This window comes from Macrosteles quadrilineatus, unplaced genomic scaffold (genome assembly GCF_028750875.1).
Source record: "Macrosteles quadrilineatus isolate MER2022 unplaced genomic scaffold, UCM_ALF_1.0 Scaffold_8__2_contigs__length_117827958, whole genome shotgun sequence".
NCBI classification, from domain to species: domain Eukaryota; kingdom Metazoa; phylum Arthropoda; class Insecta; order Hemiptera; family Cicadellidae; genus Macrosteles; species Macrosteles quadrilineatus.
In genome coordinates this window covers 8,551,108-8,572,697 of record NW_026542601.1, presented here as the reverse complement: position 1 = coordinate 8,572,697, position 21,590 = coordinate 8,551,108, and the positions used below count along the sequence as shown (strand labels likewise).

Sequence of the window (21,590 nt, the reverse complement as noted above, 5' to 3'; positions counted from 1 at the left end):
TGTGAAAAATAGAAATAATTTGCTATGATCTCTTATAGCGTTTCAATGTACTACAAATTATATGGAACTTCTAAAATTTCAAGCAATGTAAGTTTGTTAACTCCAATAAATAAATAATGATCTTAATTTTTTTCCACTCAAAAGAAGTGGCTATTTAAAATTAGTAGATAATGGATGTAGTTCCATGGGCTAGTAGTTATACTGCCTTCTAGAATTAAAATTTTTTATGGATCAGTAAGGAAATGGTATACCCAATCAAACACAAAAATTAACTGTATGTTAGATGTTACAATGGTAACAGTTTTGTGTCTTGCTAAGCATTGTTTTTAGTATTAGTTTTATTTCATTTCTACCAATTTAATGTATGTGTTCACAGGGAAAAAAACTTTATGGTTTATAGTGTATGTAATTTTACGTAACATGTCTTCCATTACATTTTAAAAATGAAATAAATATTTCCCCAATATCACATATTTATCAAACCATTTTACAAAATAGTGTATAAATTATTAAGATTTCATATCCATAAACGATGAAGGGCTACTGTATTATATTCGTATTCCGAGTATAGCTCTGCATTTTAACACAAAAGCAATAACAATCTCAATGAAAATGGAAACACGGCTCGAGGTCCGATGATTTTTATGAATATTGGATTTTGCCATCCACTTGCAGGCTTGTTCATAGTAGAAGGTTTGCAAAGCTAAAATATCTTTTTATATATTTTAAGCTACTCCAAGCCAGTGCTTTTCAAACAATTCCAGTTTAGCGATGATTTTTAATTAGTTTTTCTATATAAGAGTAACACACGATGCGACAGTTTTAAATCTGTAAATATTTAATGTTTATGATCATTGTATTTTGGATTATAAATGGTTTTAAATTATTAGTGATTTGTTTCCATATACCAAGCTTGTATCAAATAAAATAATGTTACAAGTAAATATAAATTTACAATCCTTTTCCAATAGTTTTTTCATAGTCAATTATAAGTATCCACAAAAAGTTCAACTGATTCATAAAAAACTCATTCTCTTGAATAATTCCTAACTCAGTTGAAACACGTAAAGCCACTTTCAACTTTCCCGCCAAAAGTTGCAGACTATAATTTAGGAGTGAAATAATCATAAAAGTACGATTTATGTATGCTCTTTGGCCAAAAAGAGAAAAGTACCTTGTTGTTTTCATAAGTGGTCGAGATCTTTTGGTAAGTTTTAATGCTAATGAGTTGGTTTTTGTGGGGGAGTATGTTTTATCTATGGTTTTTGTGATACGACTGGTAGCTAGTTTGATGAATTGTTAGACTATGAGGCGTTTTTTGGGTGTTAGAAGCAGGTGTTGGTGACAGATTGGCTAATGCGTCCCACAATTGGGTTGAATGGTCCACTTCGAGCATGATGGATTATGCTTGGTTTTCCAGAGGATATTATGAGGATTGGACGTGTTCTGGTGTTGGGTGAGTCTAGGGATGCAGCGTGATTATGAAATTACATAGTGATCGAGGTAAACAGGAAGAGGGTGAAGAGAGTTTAGATTATAATTGATTTTATGTTTTATTTAGGTTGTACTAGGGGCCCATTGCAGCAATTTCTGTCCTCAACTTTCGTTGTAATCATTCCTAAATACTCTCCTTCGTAGTAGCGATCTTCTTTTACCAATATTATACCTACACAATACATTTTAACACTCTATTACCATTCTTACCTAAAAACAGAACACTAAAATCAACAAACAACCAATGTTTACAACAGCTGGTATATTTAATACAGCTTATAGAAACACTGTAGCAGTACTACAATTAGAAAAAAGTCTGCATTTTTGAGGATAAGAGCAGTGGTAGTTGTTTACACTTCTGAGATTTTTCTCTTGTTTTGAGAGCTTAGTTGGTTCAAGAAACTTTATTTGTAATTTATTATAATAATTTTATAAAACCCACTCCTAATATTTAACAGAAGCAATTCTCATCAGGAAAAAACGTTACCAGCGTTCCCCGGTTAACCGAATTCTATGTATAAAAGACGCTTTTAGTATTGTACCACACTTTAGGATTGCAATTTCTTATCAGATGATATGCTAACAAAATTGTGTGTAATAAAATATAAGTTTTTAAGTTTTATGCTATTACCTGAAAGGTATGTTTTGCTTGTTAGTTTGTATTGTGATTTGACATTTTTATGAATAGTGTTTTTGCAAACCATATTATTTTGAATGTTTGTGATTTCAACAATTTAGTTAATTTTGACTTGTTTCCAATTTTTCAAAATTTAATATTTTGCATTACTTATATCATCAATTTTAATTGACGATACATAAGCTATATGATAACCTATACGTTATCAATAAATAGCGATTTGGAGGAAAATACGAAAACCAATAACAACATAAACAATGGAAACAGTTATGGAAGAGAACCAATACAATATCGAATATCCGTTACCACAAGGACTTGGACTTGACCATTTGGACGCTATTGTGATTTGATCACTGTTTTTGATATGAAATCAGATTTTGCCTTTGTTTATGAATGTTAAAAGCTTTAAGTATATTAATAAATTAAATGTTGGATGGTTCGTAACCGAGACCAGCTGTTCTCCGCCATCGGGCTTAAATACCCCCGACACAGAAAACCTGCAGACTGAAGCATGATTGGATTTACACTAAAATGTCTCCTTAAAAATACCACATTCATTCCTTATTTAAATATAATTACTTTAACGAGTACTTAGGTTTGCTGCAACAGGGACGGTAAAAGTTTTTTTACGTCAATAGTTTAGTAAGAAATAAATGCATTTTCCAAATTTGTTTAAAATATGTCCACAAACAAGAAAACAATATTATTCAATATTCTTACAATATTCTCCATAAAAATATCATGGGAATTTTAAATTAAATTTTTTTTAAAATTTTCCGTTACCAATTACCGTACATAAACACTTTAAACTAAATTATTTGTGTTTTAAGCTCTTTATAAAGGTCTGGAGAGAAATTGGGAAATTTTTTGTCTTGAAGGTCAAAAATTAGAAAAACATTTTTTACCCGATAAAACCCCGTTCCCATGGATCATGCTGGTTCTCGAACTCAATCAGGTTTATCCTGCCTTACACATTTAAACCAAATTTAATCAAAATCGTACCAACATGACTCAAGCTATTGCATTCACGCATTAAAATGAAAAAATAAATCCGTCCCGGCCTAGGTATTACCATGCCACCTACGGTAATAGCTACTTCTCTTTAGGGTTATTTGCCAAAATGGAAAATATGTTTACAAATTGATTAAATTTCTGACTTTTGAGTCAGAACAAATATTTGCCACAAATCGTAATAATAATCGAGTATGGATTGATTCAATAATATTACTTTAATTTTACAAACACATTTTATCATGTTCATGTCAAAATATATGGATAAATAACTTTGATACAGCCCAATGAACAGAAAATGCACCATGAAAGCAGCCGTTGCAGATTTATATTCTGCGCGTTAATATTCTGGCGCGTTCTAAGAACAATTGGAAATGGAAGACCAACACTAATGAATTATTGTTGCCGAAGTAATTCAATCAAATATGTTTCTAAGAAGAATATTTAAAAAAATATTGTGACTCTGTGCAATTATCCATGAATGTATTTATTTGGAAATTTAGATTCGGAACTACAATAAAATTTGTTTTTTACATGCAATCTTCAGAAGGGAAGTACTAATATGGATACAATTTATCACTTTATTGACCTTGGTAATCATTATGGTAGAATATTTTTCCTTTAAAATTCAATCCTCAAATAATAAAAGAATCTTTAAATTCATACGATCAAATTTAATTTCTTCTAGTTTTTTTTACCTAAGATCGTATAGGCCAGAGTGAATTCCGGACGATGGTAAATGGTATGGTGGTTGTATCGATGGTTTAGATAACCATCTAACACACCACACCAATGTATCGATGGTATGTATGGTGGTTGAATAAAAAAAATATATGAAGCGAAATATTTTATGGTATTTTTACTAATTATGCAGTTTTTTGCGGTAAGATATAGTATCTTTACTGTCTATTCAACCAAAATACAAACTACTTGGATAAGAGCTTTCTGGGAAATGATTCCTTGTGAGTTTCTAAGAACTATTTACTGAGAGTTAATACAAGATAAATTGAGATACTTAACCTACCATGAAATTGTAAATCATTTAATTTCAATGAACCTTAGAAGAGGCAGGTTTTTCTTAGAAGAGCCGTTTAGACACAGTTGCTTGCACAGTGTTCTAATTATATTTTTAATACTAATCACATTGTTTTGTTAAAATAAACATTGAAGTTTGTAACGTATTTAAAGGAACGTTCCAAGCCCTGGTTTTGTGTGTACCTAAATTGATATTTCGTTACCTAGCATCATTTCATAGGCCAATAACAAAATACGTCAAGGTCCTTTCGGTTTGTTTGTTTCAAATTTATAAAAATTGTAACTTAGTACTAGTCAAATATTATTATTTTAATATTATTTACTCGTCTAAATATTAACAGTGTGTTGGTTAAAAATACACGATAACTATTGTAACTTTAAATTTGAACATGGTAAACAATTCGAAGATAAAAAAAGTATCCAGTTTTTTTTTATTTAACAGCATAAATAATAAAATGTGATTCAAATCGGACCCAGCGTAGACATTTTTGGCTTCAGCTGATTTGTATTTTGATTCTATGACAATAATTGTTGTAAAAAAGTACTTCTTTAACACAATGTTCAACCTCAATTTTAAATTTGTTTAACATATTGAGCATGGGACTGTTGTCTTTCCTGCACAGTTTGATTAGGTTATATTTGGAGATAATGTTACTAGGTATAACTCAATTTTCCCAAAATGTGACTGAAGTTTTTTTTATTTTTCATTCACTCATTCAGTTAGTACATTATTGCACATTTTTTAAAAGGCTAACAGAAGTAAACTATAAAGTAAAACACTTTATTATACAATGTAAACAATCTTTTAAAAATATTTATTTAAAAACAGTCTCATATTGTTACTTGTTCGAAAATTGATCAGGGTACACATAGTTTATCAAGAGACAAGTTTTTCACTCTCTTGTAAGAGTAATATTCCACCAGAGTCATACAAAACATGTAAGTCAGAGACAGTAAAAGAAGTTGATCTCTTTTTATTGGTAAGATTCCGAACGAACTTTCAATATAACAAAAGAAAGTTCTATATTCGTCCTCTTTTGAATCCATTCAACTCTTTACAACTAGATGCAAGTATTTTAGTAATATTAAAAGAGTTTTTTATAACATGGATATTTTTCTGTGTAAAACGTGTATTCCGATGAATTAGTTGATTCAATTAAGCCCGAGGGGTCAAAGTATTCAATTGGTTTGTCCCTTTACAAATAAATGTTAACTTCACATTGTCAGATATGATGAAATATTTCATTTATGTTTTACTATTATAAGTACACTGATTGATATAAAATTGTCATATATAAAACTAATGATTGTGAAGATATTGTTTTAGTTGAGTTGTGTAATATGAATAAAGCAGTTAGCTAACGTGTTTATTTTTATTTGTGGTAGACGATCTTTAAAATTATTTTTTTAGTACCATTTTCTCAATATTCCAGCAATTCTTTATTAATAAATGTAAAAAATGATTGCAATATTTTTTTATTTACTACGGTAACATTATTACAGCTTTCAAGTTAGTATAAACAAAAAAGTCCGTTCTTTTCTGAGTTCCCATTAGTTGATTGAACTCCACATTTTAGTTATTTTTCTAAGACGAAGTAACTTCGACTTTGACAAATGTTTCAATATTAGAAATTGGAAGTTTCAAGGTAAAAGTATCGAAGCAGAGGGTTTCCTTTGGAAACTAATTTAGAGGAGATTTTACTAAGAAATTTGTCCTGCATTTCACCCTTTGCAATCTTGAATGAATCATGGCTTGTTGCTAATATGAAGTGTGCCTTACTTGCTAAAACTTTATTTCGTACAATGCACATACATATGTTAGTTTACCGTCATGATAATTCTTTTCCATGATTATAATCTGAAATTGAATTATTATTTATATGAAATGTATGTCCAACTGTTTTAACGAAATTCTTTTATCATTTTAAATGTTGTACATTGTTCTAGTGTCTTATTGTACATTTAAAAATACGTTTGTTTTGACTAAGGTAATTAGTTATAACAAGCAAGTAAAAAAAATGAGAAATTGCATCTTTAAATGCTGCATCAAATGTAATGGTATTCTAGTGTATTAGAGTTTTTTTTCGGGTTTATAAAGGTTCGAGCCCACTGCACAGTTTCTTTCTGTGTGGTTTTTACCCTGGTGGATTATGGGCGTTTAGATAAAATGCTTTCAGTTGACTAGTACCACTGTGAAAGAAGTTATCAACACAATGCCAGAATACTTTGAGGCCTGTTGTCCATCAAGTTTTAAATTCCTGATTATTTTTATTCTTTTATAAATCTATACAGTTTTATGAATTATCCTCAAGGTGATAGATGCAATAATTTGTTGCCCCCGGCAAACATATGGCATTACAACACTATAGAAAACATCAGCTGGTTTGATGGTGATATTAATTTATACGCAGCTTAAAGACCACACTGGCCTCGTTGTTGATTAGAGAGCAAGTGAAGTAGAACGATTCAACAAAACAGGAGAACAAGTTGAACAAAGCCTCAAGATTTTAATGACGTTTGAACAATAAATTATATTCGTTAATAAATAAACGATAAAAATGTAATATTTAATCAAATTAAATACATTCTTATACAGTATACTTTTGACCTATTAAATACCATGAATTAATTTCATATTTGAATAAATCCGGCTTTTCTAATAATCACTTAAAATATTCATACAGTTTTGATATAATAATAAACACAAATAATAATTTTGTTTTTACATCTTCGTGTAAATAATAGTGAAGAAGAATTCGCTGAAAATATGAAGATTCACTGAACAGTTGAGGATATTGAGATAGCATCAGGTGGGCAAAGTGACGCTTCGCAGCGTTGGGTTTGAAATATTAATTCAACGAGAGCGTTCTGCTTAGTTGAAAACTATTTACTTGATCCAAACGTTAGTAAAAACCTTTTATAAATATACAATTATATCATTGGTTTCAAATCAAATCCATTATAGTTAACGTAATGTTATGTATTCATGTATTATAGCGTAGTTGGTTGATTCTCACTAGTTGAAAGAAAAAAAAAACACAGTTCTCTACCTATATACCTATATATTTATCCATCTAAAAGCGTTAAAATAATAAATTATAAGTTATAAATAGTTGACTGAAAGCTTAGTAAAGATAGTTGCTTTTGCTGATTGTTTCAATCCAGTGTTTAATTGAAGAAAAGGATCGAAGGAATGTAAAATAAATTATACTTGTAATTGCTGAGCTTAAGGTTTCGAGAATTTTTTTTAATACTGGTTAACTATCTTTTATCAATTTATGCAGTACAGTAAAAAATATGTTGTTATACACTTATGATTATAAATTGTTCTACCTAAATTTGATTTAGGAATAATATATCAAGTAACTTTGAACGCTTACTAAATCAATGAAATTTCTTGGTTTTTAAAAAAGGATGGTATTTGTTAAACTCGTAATTTAGCTTCTTAATAACATCCTTACTTTTAGAAATCAGTTGACCGTTTATTAAGTTCTACTGTGCATATTCCTGGAGGTGTTACTGTTGACCTGTTACTGCTTATTTTAAACCGATTAAACTATATAGTTGAATCATTGTTAAAAGTACTATGAGGCCATATTGTTTGGCTATATAAATCCTTATTTAATTTACATAAAAAAGTTATATTTTTAGACAACAACTACTTCGTCCATTTTATAAACACGATTTCACTATTATTATTAGCAGTTCAATAAAATTCAACTTATAAATTGAAACGATAAAAACATATATAAAGCAATACACACACAAAAATGTTAATAGAAATAGATACAAATACGCCATAAATGTTTGTTAAACGTATTACCCATACGAGGTTTATCCTTAACAAGGAAACTTCCACAAATTGAAGTACTTCAAGTGGCCTTGAATATAGTAATTGGCCATGCCTCAAGTACTTGGGCAGGCACGAGTCTCCTTTGATAGTTAGACGTTTCGTGTAATTTATTATGGATATATTGTACAGAACATAACAGTATAATGTAAGAGCTATGAGAACAGATTGAAAAACATGGTTTGCATAGAAACAATTCTATAAATGTTCTTAATATTCTATGCTTCTATTGCTTCTATTTAGTTATGAACAATTTAAGCCATGATGTGTTTTGTAGGTAAATATTTATAAAGCACTTTTATTTAAGTAGTACATATACATATATACAGTATATATATAGACATAGTAATACATTCTAAAGATCTTTAGTGCTGATTGCGAGTTATCACATGGAAGTTAATATATTAAATAATGGTATCTATGTGTTCTTTAATGTTATCAGATCGGAAAGTCTTTATCGATTTTTGTTCGTGTTAAGGAAAAAAAAAACAAAAACACAGGTTTTCCTAACGACTCGGTAACATCATTAACTGATAAGATAAACTTTAAAGAAACAACCATATATAAAACCATATATATATATATATATATATATATTAATATATTCTTTATCATTTTATGGGATTATAAATGTATTCTTTTATGACTTCCTCATCTTTATTTATAAGTTATCTTACAAGAATACCCGAGAAAATGTCAGTGGAGGAGGTTTATAGATATTACCAGAAGCTCGTACAACAATTCAAACGTTTCATAAATAGCATCATAAAACGCAAAGGCTGCCAGTTTATGACATGGAAAATATATTTATATCCGCATTATTTTATAAATTATTTCAGCTCAACTGAATTATTTATACGTAAAAAAGTAATATTATAAAATACTTTGCTAGACAGATTCATGCTTAAAGTAACCTTTTATGTTTTCGCCCGATGTGGATCATATTAAGGGTATGAACACATTTAATACTTATTGAAGTAATGTCAGGTGTAAAAGAAGTGAATAAACCATAATCGTAAAAAAATCTAGATTTATGTATAAAGGTATTGTCAGTAATATCAACTAATGTATCAACGTTTATGTACCTATTTGTACCTAATGATAATAGCTTATAAAACTGTTATGGAACATAAGTAGTGAAGAGCCATGACAAAATATACAGTATTGGAATATATTTTAGAACTTATAATATATCTGTCAATTAATTTAAGTAAAGAATTTTAAAAGATCATTACAAGAATAACTTCCAATCAAACTTTTAAACCTCATAATGTTGTATCTGTTAGCGGAGGAATAATAATATCTCCATTCACTTATATTTTACGGTACCAAGTGAATTATAATTTGACAGCTATTTAGGTATCATTTCAAATGATAAGAGCTACTATAAACCTTTGCTAAGAGCACTTTCAAATTATTCAACAATTTAGATACAAGCTTTCTCTTATAGTGAAGTCGTACAAGTGTCGCAACACGTAAAATCACTTGAAACCCTCTTTTTTAACGTTGTTGAACACGTTTAACTACCTTAGCTTAAAGAATATATATATATATTTTTTTTACTGCAAACACAGTTAAATCATTGTAAGATATTGTAATAATAACATATAATGTATTAAGCCACTCACTAAATATGGTGGATTACCTTCCATTTGCAAACTATAAATTTATTTTAATAAAAAAAAACTCACAAAGCCTTTTTCCTTTACCGACAAGAGGTCTAGCAAATTGAATTACTTGAGGTTGACTTGAATATGGTAATTGGCATTACCTCAAGTCCCTGAGTAACTGAGGTCCCCTTTGATATTGAGACGTTTTAGCGTAATGGGTACCAACAATATTGGTTAGTAAAGTATTGGGCTGATAGTGAGTAAATTTTAAAACTATTTTAAAAACTGTCTAAGCTTAAAAATGAAAATTGTGCAGAGAAACGCCTGTTTTACATCCTTTTTGGAAACTGTACTAGGGGTTGAAATTAAATTCTTTAAAGCGAAGAAGAAGATACTATTCTTTCCTGTTTTACTTCAAACTGTGGATGGATAAAATGCAAAACCATCTTATCTTTCATCAGTAAATATCCCCGTTTTATTCTTTTGAAGTGGCTTCTTAAAGTTCACAAACAATTAAGTATGACATCTAATTAACTAGACAAAATCTGTTGAATATTTGCATTTAAAAAGAAATTAAAATTTTGAAAGAACTGAAAATCTTACAAATTGTAATGCTTTATCAATTTACAAATACAAATCCTTTTATGATGACTTTTAAATATTCGCACTATGATGCTATATTTTTTTTAATCATGCATCTATCCTAGAAGCTATAACAATATCGATAAAAATGATTCTGTGACTTTTATGAATATTGACTTTTGCTATCCACTTGCAGCCGCTGGAGATTTTACAAACCTTAGATTATGTGTTAAATATATAAAAGGTACTTCGAGCACTTTTCAATAATTTGCATACATTGATCATTAATGGGTAGTTTGATATTAGAGTAAAAATGCATTTAATTTTGATTTAAAATAAATATGGTAAAAGTTAGTAAGTTTTGTTTTACGTATGTAATATAAGCAAACATAGTCAATGTTTAGAATGAACACAATAAAATGGCAAAAAATATTAGGAAGTAAAATCATTACTCAATTAAAAATAACGTACGAGGCTCTCTTAAAAACATTAGGTTTTACATGCAATTCGTAATTTTTATACACAAGAGTACCTCTAATTCATTAAACAATTCATTCTCTTGAATAAATGCCAACGCAGTTGAAACAAGTAAAGCCACTTAAAACTTTTCAGCCAAAAGTTCCAGACTATAATTTACAAGTGAAATAATTATGCAAAGTAAGATTTATGTCTTCTTAACAAAAAAGATTGTTTTAAAGTACTCTTTTACAAGTGGTCATATGGTTCTTAGATTTATTTTAAGGTCATTACATAAGTTTGATAAGTTAAAGGTCTCTAAGGGTGCGTTCACAAAGAAAGCTGGTCCTGGATTCCTTAAAAATTCGTAGAAGGAAAATTGGTGTTCATGCAATTAAACCCGGAAGAGATAGGTTTGCGGAATACCACCATCTATTTCCTCAATTGGCATTGCACAAAGTGAGTTTTTTTTTTCTTATATAAGAATGGAGTTAACCATTACGTTTAGTTTCATCCTCAAGGAAGTCTACTAGCATGTAGTTTGAGGTGTTTGTCCCAAATAGCCCCTCTTCTAAGACTTGAGATATCGATTCATCAACATTTGTACAGTTGTTTATCATTCGGTTCGGTCAACAAGAGCCGGAAAACAAGTACAAAACGTTCTTGCGCGATTGTCAAGAAAATGCGGGACAAGCTTTGTCTGTGAACTCACAACCATTCATGTCGTATAGTTAAATAAAAGAATGAGAAAAAAATATGCATTACTCATTATTCTTAAAACTCAACCAAAAGATTCCTCAGTATAACTAGAATAGTAATATCGTTGTATGAGGTTTTCTAGGAATTACATGTGTATAATATGTAGATCAGCCTAGGGAAAAAGAAGGTTTGTTGCATATTAAGATAAGTGGTATACCTTGTTGGATACCTGTTTAATCATGCACCTTTAAATAAATGTTTGAGCATGCAGTATTTGCAAAATAAATTTTTATTTACAGTGAAAAGTCTAGTCAATTAGGTATTCCTATATATTTGCCTAGACAATAAGTTATTAGATGTTACTTGAACAGCTTCTACTCTAAGGTAGGTAATCAATGCATTGTCTTAAGAGTTCTCTAGAATAGTATGGGCCATGATATGGCTTAAAGGGGAATATCAAAACAAATAACAATACAAATATTGGCAACAGTCATGTAAATTAACTACAATATCGAATATCTGTTTTCAAAGAGGGCTTGAACTAGGCCATTCAGTTGCTATTGTGATTTATGTCTGTTTTGGCATGATATCGGATTTTTCTTTGTTTTAAAGAGCTGAAAGTTAAATTGTTAATTTCAACGAATTTAAAACAGCCAGAAGAGTTAAATGTGTATACCTTAGTAAAAAAATGTTGTGTTATTTTTTTTAAGTAACACAACGTAATATAAAACTGATTCTATAAGAAAAACGTAAAAAATTACAAGATTTATAGGCACGTTTAAAAAAAAATGGAAAAAGTATGTCATAAATGAATTAATTCTTGCAAATACTGGTTTGGATGGTAATTTTAGAATTTTAATCGTCAATGTATTACACATTGACGATTAAAATTCTAAAATTACATATTTACATACTTTGGTATTAATAAACCACATAAAACATTGTACATATTTTTTTACCGAATGAGATTTTGTATTAGTACCACTTCAAACATCATTAATTTTATATAGTGATATTGTATTACATTTTTTTAAAAGCTAAATGGTGATAATATTTAAAAAAACTTTTCTTATTTACTATTTTGAGTAGTGGTCTATTTTATGAAATTTTAAAAGACATTTTGCTAGAGTCGTAGACCTTCCTCTTCTTAGTTCTCACTTACAAACTAGAATTAAAGTAAAAGTATAATAAAAGTTTAAAAATGTACTTACATTATGTCCCTAGGCGTACCTGAAACAACAATAACTTTTTATTACCAATACAGGTTAAATAAGGGATCAGAAATATTTCAGAAAAAAATATAATCATAAAAGTTAGTTATAATTTTAATATAACTTGCTATCGTACATGCGTCATAGGGCATAAAAAAATAGAAATAAATATTTTCCTCAATGAAAGATTTATAAATTTTTCAACCGGTGTTTTTTATCTTCTGATACTTATATTTATATACCAAAGAGATGGTATGAAAAAATTGAATAACTGTAACATCACTATTCAAGCAATTGTTAAATTCATAAAAGCAAAATTTGTACGGTATTTTGAACTTCAATTAAGTACAATAATTCACATTAAAGGTTTAATACAGAGAGATCGTCTCAGGAAAAAGCCTAAGTAATTAGAATGGATTAAAGAGCGCTTATAGGCTTATTCCATTATAACCATTGATCCTTTTGAGACAATTTAAATAAACCAATGAAACATTTTCCTCTAAAGAAAATGGAAATAATATTGTTAAAATATTTTCATATGAGAATTTTTTTACATTTATAGGACATTAATTTTTAGTTTTTTATTTTTATTTTCTTAAATGGTATTGGTATTTTATAGTTTTTTATTTGTAAGGGAATGGTACAAACTCTGGTAATTTTACCATCCTTATTCAAGCTTTCCTTCTCAGCATCAATATTTGACAGGCAATTGGCAAAATGCACTAAGGTCCAGAATATATCCTCTATGTTCTACGACTAATTAATAACTCAATTGCATTAATTCGATTTATAATAAAATATAAATGCATTTTCTTACTTCTGCAGGATGTTAGATGTGTTTTGTAAATTTAAAATACTGTATATATTTTTTGATATTTAATTCCAACTTGCATAAGACGTAGGCATGCTGAGCTGGGTTAAATGTGGTGAGTTTTCAAATAGTGACTAAATTTTTCGGAAAACATTTGAGTAAACATGCATTATCATTTGTATTTATATTCATTCTATTGGTTGTAATCCATAACTACAAATGGTTTTGAATAGAATATTTTTGTCAGACTCCCACAATATTCCTAATCAATATTAAGGGTTATAACCTTTTTTTTTCAGGGGGGAGAACTTGTTGTGATAGCTGATGAATTGTTAGTTATTCCAACCAGAATTATCTATGTGTGACATAACAGGGGAAAAATAGAAAATAATATAATGTTCTATATGAGTTATAATATAAATTAAAAGTAAATTGAAAATTCCCAATATGATTACAAAGATCCTCTCTACTATACAAATCCTCCCTACTATACTATCCTCTCTTTAAAAAAAAAAAAAAAAAAAAAAAAAACTATACAATCAATTTCCTCAAAGAAGCATTACATCAAGGAGCAAATATTTCAATGGCGATTCGAAGGAATATTCTATTGAAGCCGTTCTACATGTAAGTCACAGACTGCAAAGGGTTTATCTCTTTTTATTGGTAATATTCCGATAGAATCTTTCAATAGAATAAAGGAAAGACAGTTCTAGATATTTGCTCCTTTGATTGTTCCCTTACCTTCACCCTGTATTGAATACAATAAACGTTTTAAACAAGATGAAAAGGTTTTGGGATGATAAAATAATTCAATAACATAGACATTGGTCGTCTATACACAATTGTTGTAATACAATGTATTGAAGAACACACATATATTACAATTTTGGTTCCTATTTAGTTATTTTGTTACATATGTAACTATTGAGTTTCCATTTAAGATGGAAGTATTTTATGTCAGTTTTACCAATAATATGAACACCCTGAGGTTTATAAAGTAAAAGAGTTTAAAAATTTTGTTTGCCAAACCTCTGTTAAACTTGTTGCATTTAGATATTCTCAGAAAAGTATTCCAGCGTAAAGTTTCACACACAATATTCGATCAACGTTTTGGTAAGAAAGGATTTTTTTTGTAGTTTAATTTATTAATTAATTAATATTTATTTTTATTTATTAATTATTTATTTAATTATTATTAATATTTATTAATTAATACGTTTTATCTGTCGTTTAAATGCAATTTGAAAAAGAAAATTATCAGTTAGTACAAACTCAATGGTGACTTTGGTTCTTACTAATTAATTGCTAGTTAATTGTTTTTACTAATTAACTGTAATAAAATACTACGTGGTGCTAAGTTTGCTTTATTGAAAAACATATATTTATCTAATATAAAATGTTTGGTATGGTAATTCTTACAGGCCTATGCTTTAATTCCATTACATACATATTAAACATTGGTTGATGGCATGTTTTATAAAATAAATTTACTAAGGTCAAATAAGTAAGAAACTTCGATTTGGGTCTTTCTGAGACACCATTAGTAGATTGAACTCCGGATTTTTAGTTTATTTTCGAAAAAGAAATACCTTCGACTTTGTAAAATTCTATACTAGGAATTGGAAGTTTCTAGGTAGAATTATACCGAGAGTGGTTCTTCTCCCTTTAGAAACCCATTTGATGAAGACTTTACTTAGAACTTTGTCTTATAGTCGAACCTTTTTATAAAAAATCTTATTATTTCTGATTATTAGTTTTTCCAATTGATACATTTTTGGTGTATCGTTTTAACCATTTATAAGCATATTTTTAAGATAATTGATGGTTTTTCTTTATACCTTATAAGTTTGGATAAAAAAGTTATGACATTCTGTTGATTTAAATAACCGTTAATAGTAATTATTGATAGGAGTTATTGGTTGCAGTGAAAACAGAAATTTTTGAATGAAGCCATTCCCATCATATATTATTTATTCTCAATTCCGTATTCAATAAAATATAATAAAATAATAATGCATCAAGAACAATGGGGTGTACAAGTTAAGTTATTTCTTTTAACCTATTGCATATTTGACAATTAAACCTGAAATTCTTTTTGATGCTCAAGGCCTCTCTCTGAACTTTTTCATGAATAAATACTATAAAAACATAAATGTAAAGAATATGACGTTAATATATTGTATTTGAAATTAAATGGTTTGATTAAAATTCAGTCCATTGTAATAGAACTTTTGTTAAAAAATGTATGTCCTGTACTTATATACCACAATTCTATACGTAATCCATAAAAACTCATTTTAAATGAAATTTAATCGTATGTTACATTTAAAATATAAAACTAAAAGTCTTACACCAATAACACAATCTTGAACATCCTGATATCTAAGGCTTCAAAGGCCTGAGTCCAACCCTTAATATGGTAAGTAGTTGAAAGGTGGCCAAGTCTTGGGGAGACTTGGCTACGGATATTTTATGGAATATCGAATTGATGTATTATAGATTTTATCAGGAAGATTTCCTTGGGAGTGTTCCACTATCCCGATATATTATTCTATAATTTACTTTGACGTTGGCAAAGTTGTATGTGAAAAACAAATGGTGATTTTAGCGATAATGAAGCACAAGCATACACTATGAAATAGCAATGTCTGTATATTCAGGTTTGATTAGTCCATATAAGATATAGAGGCCATTGTGGTAGGATTACGTATTTGAAGTATTCATTTAGATTTTTTCCGATAACTAGAGGAATGACAATTTGTGTTCAGAGAATATCACTTTTTAAAAGTAAAAGTAAGTCTACAAGTGTACTAGTTCTCAGCATAGACAAATACAATTAATTATAGACTGACAGCAGTGCTGCGGTTAGCATGTGGTCTGGCGTCCACCGCTAGGAGTGTCGTGTAGGTGCGTAGCGAGTGCGCCGTAACTACAAGGCGGTCCTAGCGGTGGACGCAAAAACGTGTTCTTTTACCTCGGTCAAAACAGTAAATAAGTGTAACCCGTTTTATTTATTTTTTAGCTATTGTTATAGGGGTTACAATTAAAAACCTATTCTTCGTATTCAGTTTGTTATAACATCAAAATATTTCAGGTTTAACGTGATAAAATGGAATTAAAAAAAATTTCTTACTGTTTTACTATATCATGCATCTAGTGTAGCCTATACCAAAAATTTAAAGTTTTAGGAGGTGGGAGTGGGAATGAAAACATCATTTCGTAAATAAAAAAATGATTCTATGGACAATATTTTCATTAAAGTCAAAATCTTAGCAGTTAGTTCACTAACAGGCAAAATGCAAAGACTAAGTATATGGTACCTTTCAAAAATTTTAAAATATATCCACGAATTACGGTAAATTACATATATTACAATAATTATTTTAATATTTGTCTCAAAGATGAAATTCTTTCAATCTAACAAGACTTAAGCACTATTTCACTTTCACTAAAATAATTTGTTTGACTTGGAGCTTTAAGTAGATTTTTTAACACCCAATTTATTTTATTACCGTCTACATGAAAGCAAATGTATACGTTAATTTATTTTTGCAGTGGTTTAATACGGGGTTAGTTTAATGAGTTTGTGCTAGTAATGTTTTCACATTATGCATTTTACTCAAAGCATAGTATTCAAGTGTATTTTTTTACTAGTTCGCTAATATTTTTTTGTAATATAATACATGGTGATATGGTATATACTGATTCTTATATTGTTTGTTTAAAAAAAAAATCCAGCAAATTTAGTTATAGTATGTAAGAAGCAAAATTGATTTATTTGAATTGTTTGTAGTGGTAACATTGTTTCTTTTTTCATTTCCCTCACTAAGTTTGATTTCATTCATAATTCTGTATCTCATGGCAGGCAAATCTCGTAGACATTGTAAGTACAAAATATTATTATCCATTATAATCTAGGAAAGTAAAATCTGAAATTAAAATTTGTATTAAAAAACTATTGAACATGGATATGGGAAAATAATATTCACTGTTGGTTAACCTCAAATACTAAAATATGTTAAATTAGGTTATAAGCATGTTAACTTGCAAAAAGCACACTGTACGAAAGAAAATGGTAATTTAAATTTTATATTTAGAATAGTTATATTAGTAATATTTATGCATTTGTATATTTTCTTTACAGACGAGTTCCTGTATTAAAAATAGAGCTCTACGGAAGGCCATCATAAAGTAAGACTGTTTCAATTAAATAATTAGGTATTTAGGGCTGAGATACAGAGGTATAATTTAACTAAAGCAAAAGTATATATTTGTTATGATTTCATTTATTTTGTAATAAAATGTCAGTGTTGTACATGAAAATGAAATGGCTTCTTTTTAACTTAGGCTGAATCCTATTGAAGTTATATAGTTCTGTAGTATAAATCATTACATTTATACTTTTATTGGACCTTACGAGTATAAATATATGCGCCACTCTGCTTTACAGAACAACAAAATATAACAAAAAATCTGGAAATCACTATAGCCTACTTTTAAAGTTTTATCCAAGCCTAATTTTTACTAGCCTAGAGTGAAATATTACATTACAGCCTAATTACTAAATGAGCATGAATCTATAGCAAGATAATTTCATAAATATGTCTAAATTTAACTTGAATTACCTTATCAAAGAAGAGCTAACATATGAGCTCTTATCAAGGGGACAAGATATTATCAACAATGATGTTCAGAGTTTAAGGAGGCAATTAAGGTTATGTCAAGACGTTCCAACAAATGTTATTAATTTGAAAGGGAAAATTATACTTAAAGATGAATTTGACACGATAGGAAACAAATTATATAATGTAGAGGAACTAATAGGTCAGTGCAAGGAGACTAATAGCAACTTATTAGTAGCCAAAATCAAAGCTAAGCTAGCCCATTTAGCCTTAAGAATTTCACATATGAAACTGTGTAAACTAGAAGAATCATTTACGAATAGACTTACTGACTTTGTGGATAAATTGCAAAAATCCACGTCGCAATTTGAAGCTATCCTAAATGACATCCCTCAGGAGGAGTTGGCGGAATTTGAAGAAAGGTTAAACACATCTATTTTGGACGAAGAGGAAATCGACTCAGAGATAAATAAGCATGTTGTTCACGATAGACAAACTTCTTCTACCCCTACCCAACATAACACACAGACACTGGAAGTCGTTCAAGATTTCAAGCCTATAGAAATTCCATTTAACAATCGCCTTGGTCCACAAGTACAACCACTAGCAGGCCCCTCTCAAGAGATTGAAAATGTAAATGTATTCGGAAAAATTAAGAATCCGTTAGAAAATTATCTCCAAAAATTCAGGATCTGTAATGGACTAGAAATCTATCCTCTGCTTGACTTTTTAAGAAACCTAATAACCATCACCATCGAGACCAATCTTACTTCACACCAACTGTTTGAAATCTTGCCTACATATACTTCTCAACCGCTCACGAATAAAATATTAGAACACAAGAACACAAATCAATCAATAGACCGATTACACACAGACATCATAAATACTTTCATACCAATAACACTGAAGGAGAAACTGAAACAAGAACTTATCTTTAGACCGCAAAAAACAAACGAACCGTTGTCAATCTACATAAATGAGGTCAAGACAAATCATCAAGTATTGAAGGGAAATCTCACTGAAGAAGAATTGGTTTGTTTCATCAAAAATGGCATCCACCCAGAAATCAGAAATAAATTAGTGTTTGAAAAAAATCCGATAACCTTCAGAGATTTAGACCAACTGTGCATTAACCTAAACAACGTTAATTTTAATGATTATGTCAGACACAATATGTTTCCTACAACGTCAAATACATCATCAGGACATATGCATAATAGGTCAATTGAAAATCAGGGAAATCATGGGTATGGACAAACGTCAAGTGGGACCTCATATCCACGAGACAGGGTTTGTTATAACTGTGCTAGACCAGGTCATACAGCAAGACAGTGCTTCAGAAAACCAAAAAACTCATAAACTTGGGAGGTGTAAGAACCGAACTTCACGTATCTTATCCTCCCAGAAAACAAAATGTTAATGATAATACAAATCATAGTTTTGCATTCAAAAATGAATTAAGACAACTAGTTAAAGGGCACAACAAATTAAAGAAACCTAGCATAACAAAAACCAAAGGTAAAACAATAGATTCTTTACCATGCATGCAAATAAAATTAACTGGGAAAATACATGTAAAATCTCTACTCGATACTGGAGCCAGTAGAAACTTTATAAGTAAAGAGCTTTATGACAAACTAAACGCAGTAAATAAAATAAGAGGAACTAAGAAATGGACTGATATAATGTTAGCTGCAAATGAAGAACCATTGGACATCATAAATGAATGTAAGATAAAAATCAAGATAAGCAAGTATTCCTGGTATGAAAAATTTTTGGTGATAAAACAAAACTATTATCATATGATAGTGGGAGCTCCATTCATTCGTAACAAAGGCCTAATTATCGATTTAAATGACAACAGCTGTTATTTTAAATTCGCACCTTCAGACAAAATAAAGTTATGTGGAGATGAAAATTGGCAGAAATTAGCAATAAATAATATTCATATCGGAACTCCAGAGATGACCACAGAAATAGAAGAACTAGTAAAATCTTATCCCAATGTATTTACTGATAAGATTGGTGAGGCACTTGACCTACAAGTAGAACTAAAGCTTACTGATGATAAACCTATATGTATTCGCCCTTATTTTCTAAGTCCGCCTACTTTGAACAAAATGAAAGCTATAGTAGACGATTGGTTAGCCCAAGGTATAATAGAACCATCCACTAGCGAATATAGCAGCCCAGCATTTTTAACGGCAAAAGATAGATTGGTAGTCAACTATTCAGAGTTGAATAAGAAATTAGTGAAAATGAACTATCCAATTGGTGACCTCCAAAATATGTATCATCATCTACAAGGGGCTAGTTACTTTACAGTAATCGACCTAAATAAGGCTTTCCTTCAATGTCCTTTAGCGGAAAATTCTAGAGACATCACATCATTTTCTACAATTTTTGGGAAATATCGCATGAAACGTGTTTGTTTTGGACTCCAGGTTGGAAGCTCCGTTCTATCAAGCTACTTAGATAAAGTTTTTCAAGATATAAAGTTTAAATACATGGTAAATTTCTGTGACGACATAGTTGTTTACAGCACTAACAAGTCTCTGCATATGTCACACGTTAAGGAGGTCATTGACAGACTTGCCAAACACAAACTAACAGTAAACGTTGACAAAGCAAAATTTTTTTGTCGGGAAATCAGCTTCTTAGGACACTTAATTAAAGACAACACTGTAAGAATCGACCCAGAACGTACAACTGCCATTCAAAAGTTCCCGGAACCCAAAAATGTAAGACAAGTGAGGCAATTTACAGGCATGTGTTCTTATTGGGCTAAATATATCCCTAACTATGCCGATATATGTGCACCTTTACATAGTTTGAAACAGAAAGGAAATAAATTCATTTGGTCCCAAAAGTGTAAAATTGCCTTTGATACGTTGAGGGAGAAAATTTCAAATCCCCCAATTTTGCAGTTAGCTGATTTTTCAAAACCATTTGTTTTACAAACGGATGCATCGCAAATAGCGGCAGGAGGAGTTTTATTGCAAGAAAATGAAAATCAAGATCTACTACCAATTGCCTACTATTCCAAAAAGTTCAATGATAACGAGCTCAAATACAGTGTGTATGAGAAAGAAGCCTACAGTGTCATATTATGCATCGAAAAATGGCATGAATTTTTGGAAGTACAGCCCTTTAAATTGATAACGGATAATCAAGCTCTCAGCTACGTTCTAAACACTCGCAGGAAACTGGGAAGATTATCAAGGTGGGTAGAACGCCTGTTAAACCTCCCATTCACTGTCGAACATAAAAAGGGAAGTGAAAATATCTTAGCGGATACTTTATCCAGACTTTTTGATGAAGAAGACATCAATCATGACGAAGACATCAGAACAGAAGAGGACTCTACGTTGAAGATAAATAATTCTGTAAATATTGTTAGGGAAGAAATTAGGAACAAGAAGAGAAATGTAAATAAAATAAATCATGTAAATAGTAGTAATAAGAAAATGATGAGAAACAAACGAGAAGATATACATTTTTGTAATCTAATTCAAGAGATACCAATGGCATTAAATGACTTGAAGTATCACCAAGGAAATGACTCGAAA

The 21,590-nt window shown here is 29.7% G+C and overlaps 1 protein-coding gene across 1 annotated transcript in view; it reads right to left on the bottom strand.

Annotated features, from left to right (window-relative positions):
- The window catches only part of LOC129000002 (cubilin-like), an 87,677-nt gene that overhangs the window by 30,306 nt on the left and 35,781 nt on the right, over positions 1 to 21,590 (bottom strand). The window contains exon 2 of the mRNA XM_054426842.1: positions 12,586 to 12,604. The gene's annotated coding sequence lies outside the window, so the exon portion shown is untranslated. The remainder of the gene's footprint in view (positions 1 to 12,585; positions 12,605 to 21,590) is intronic.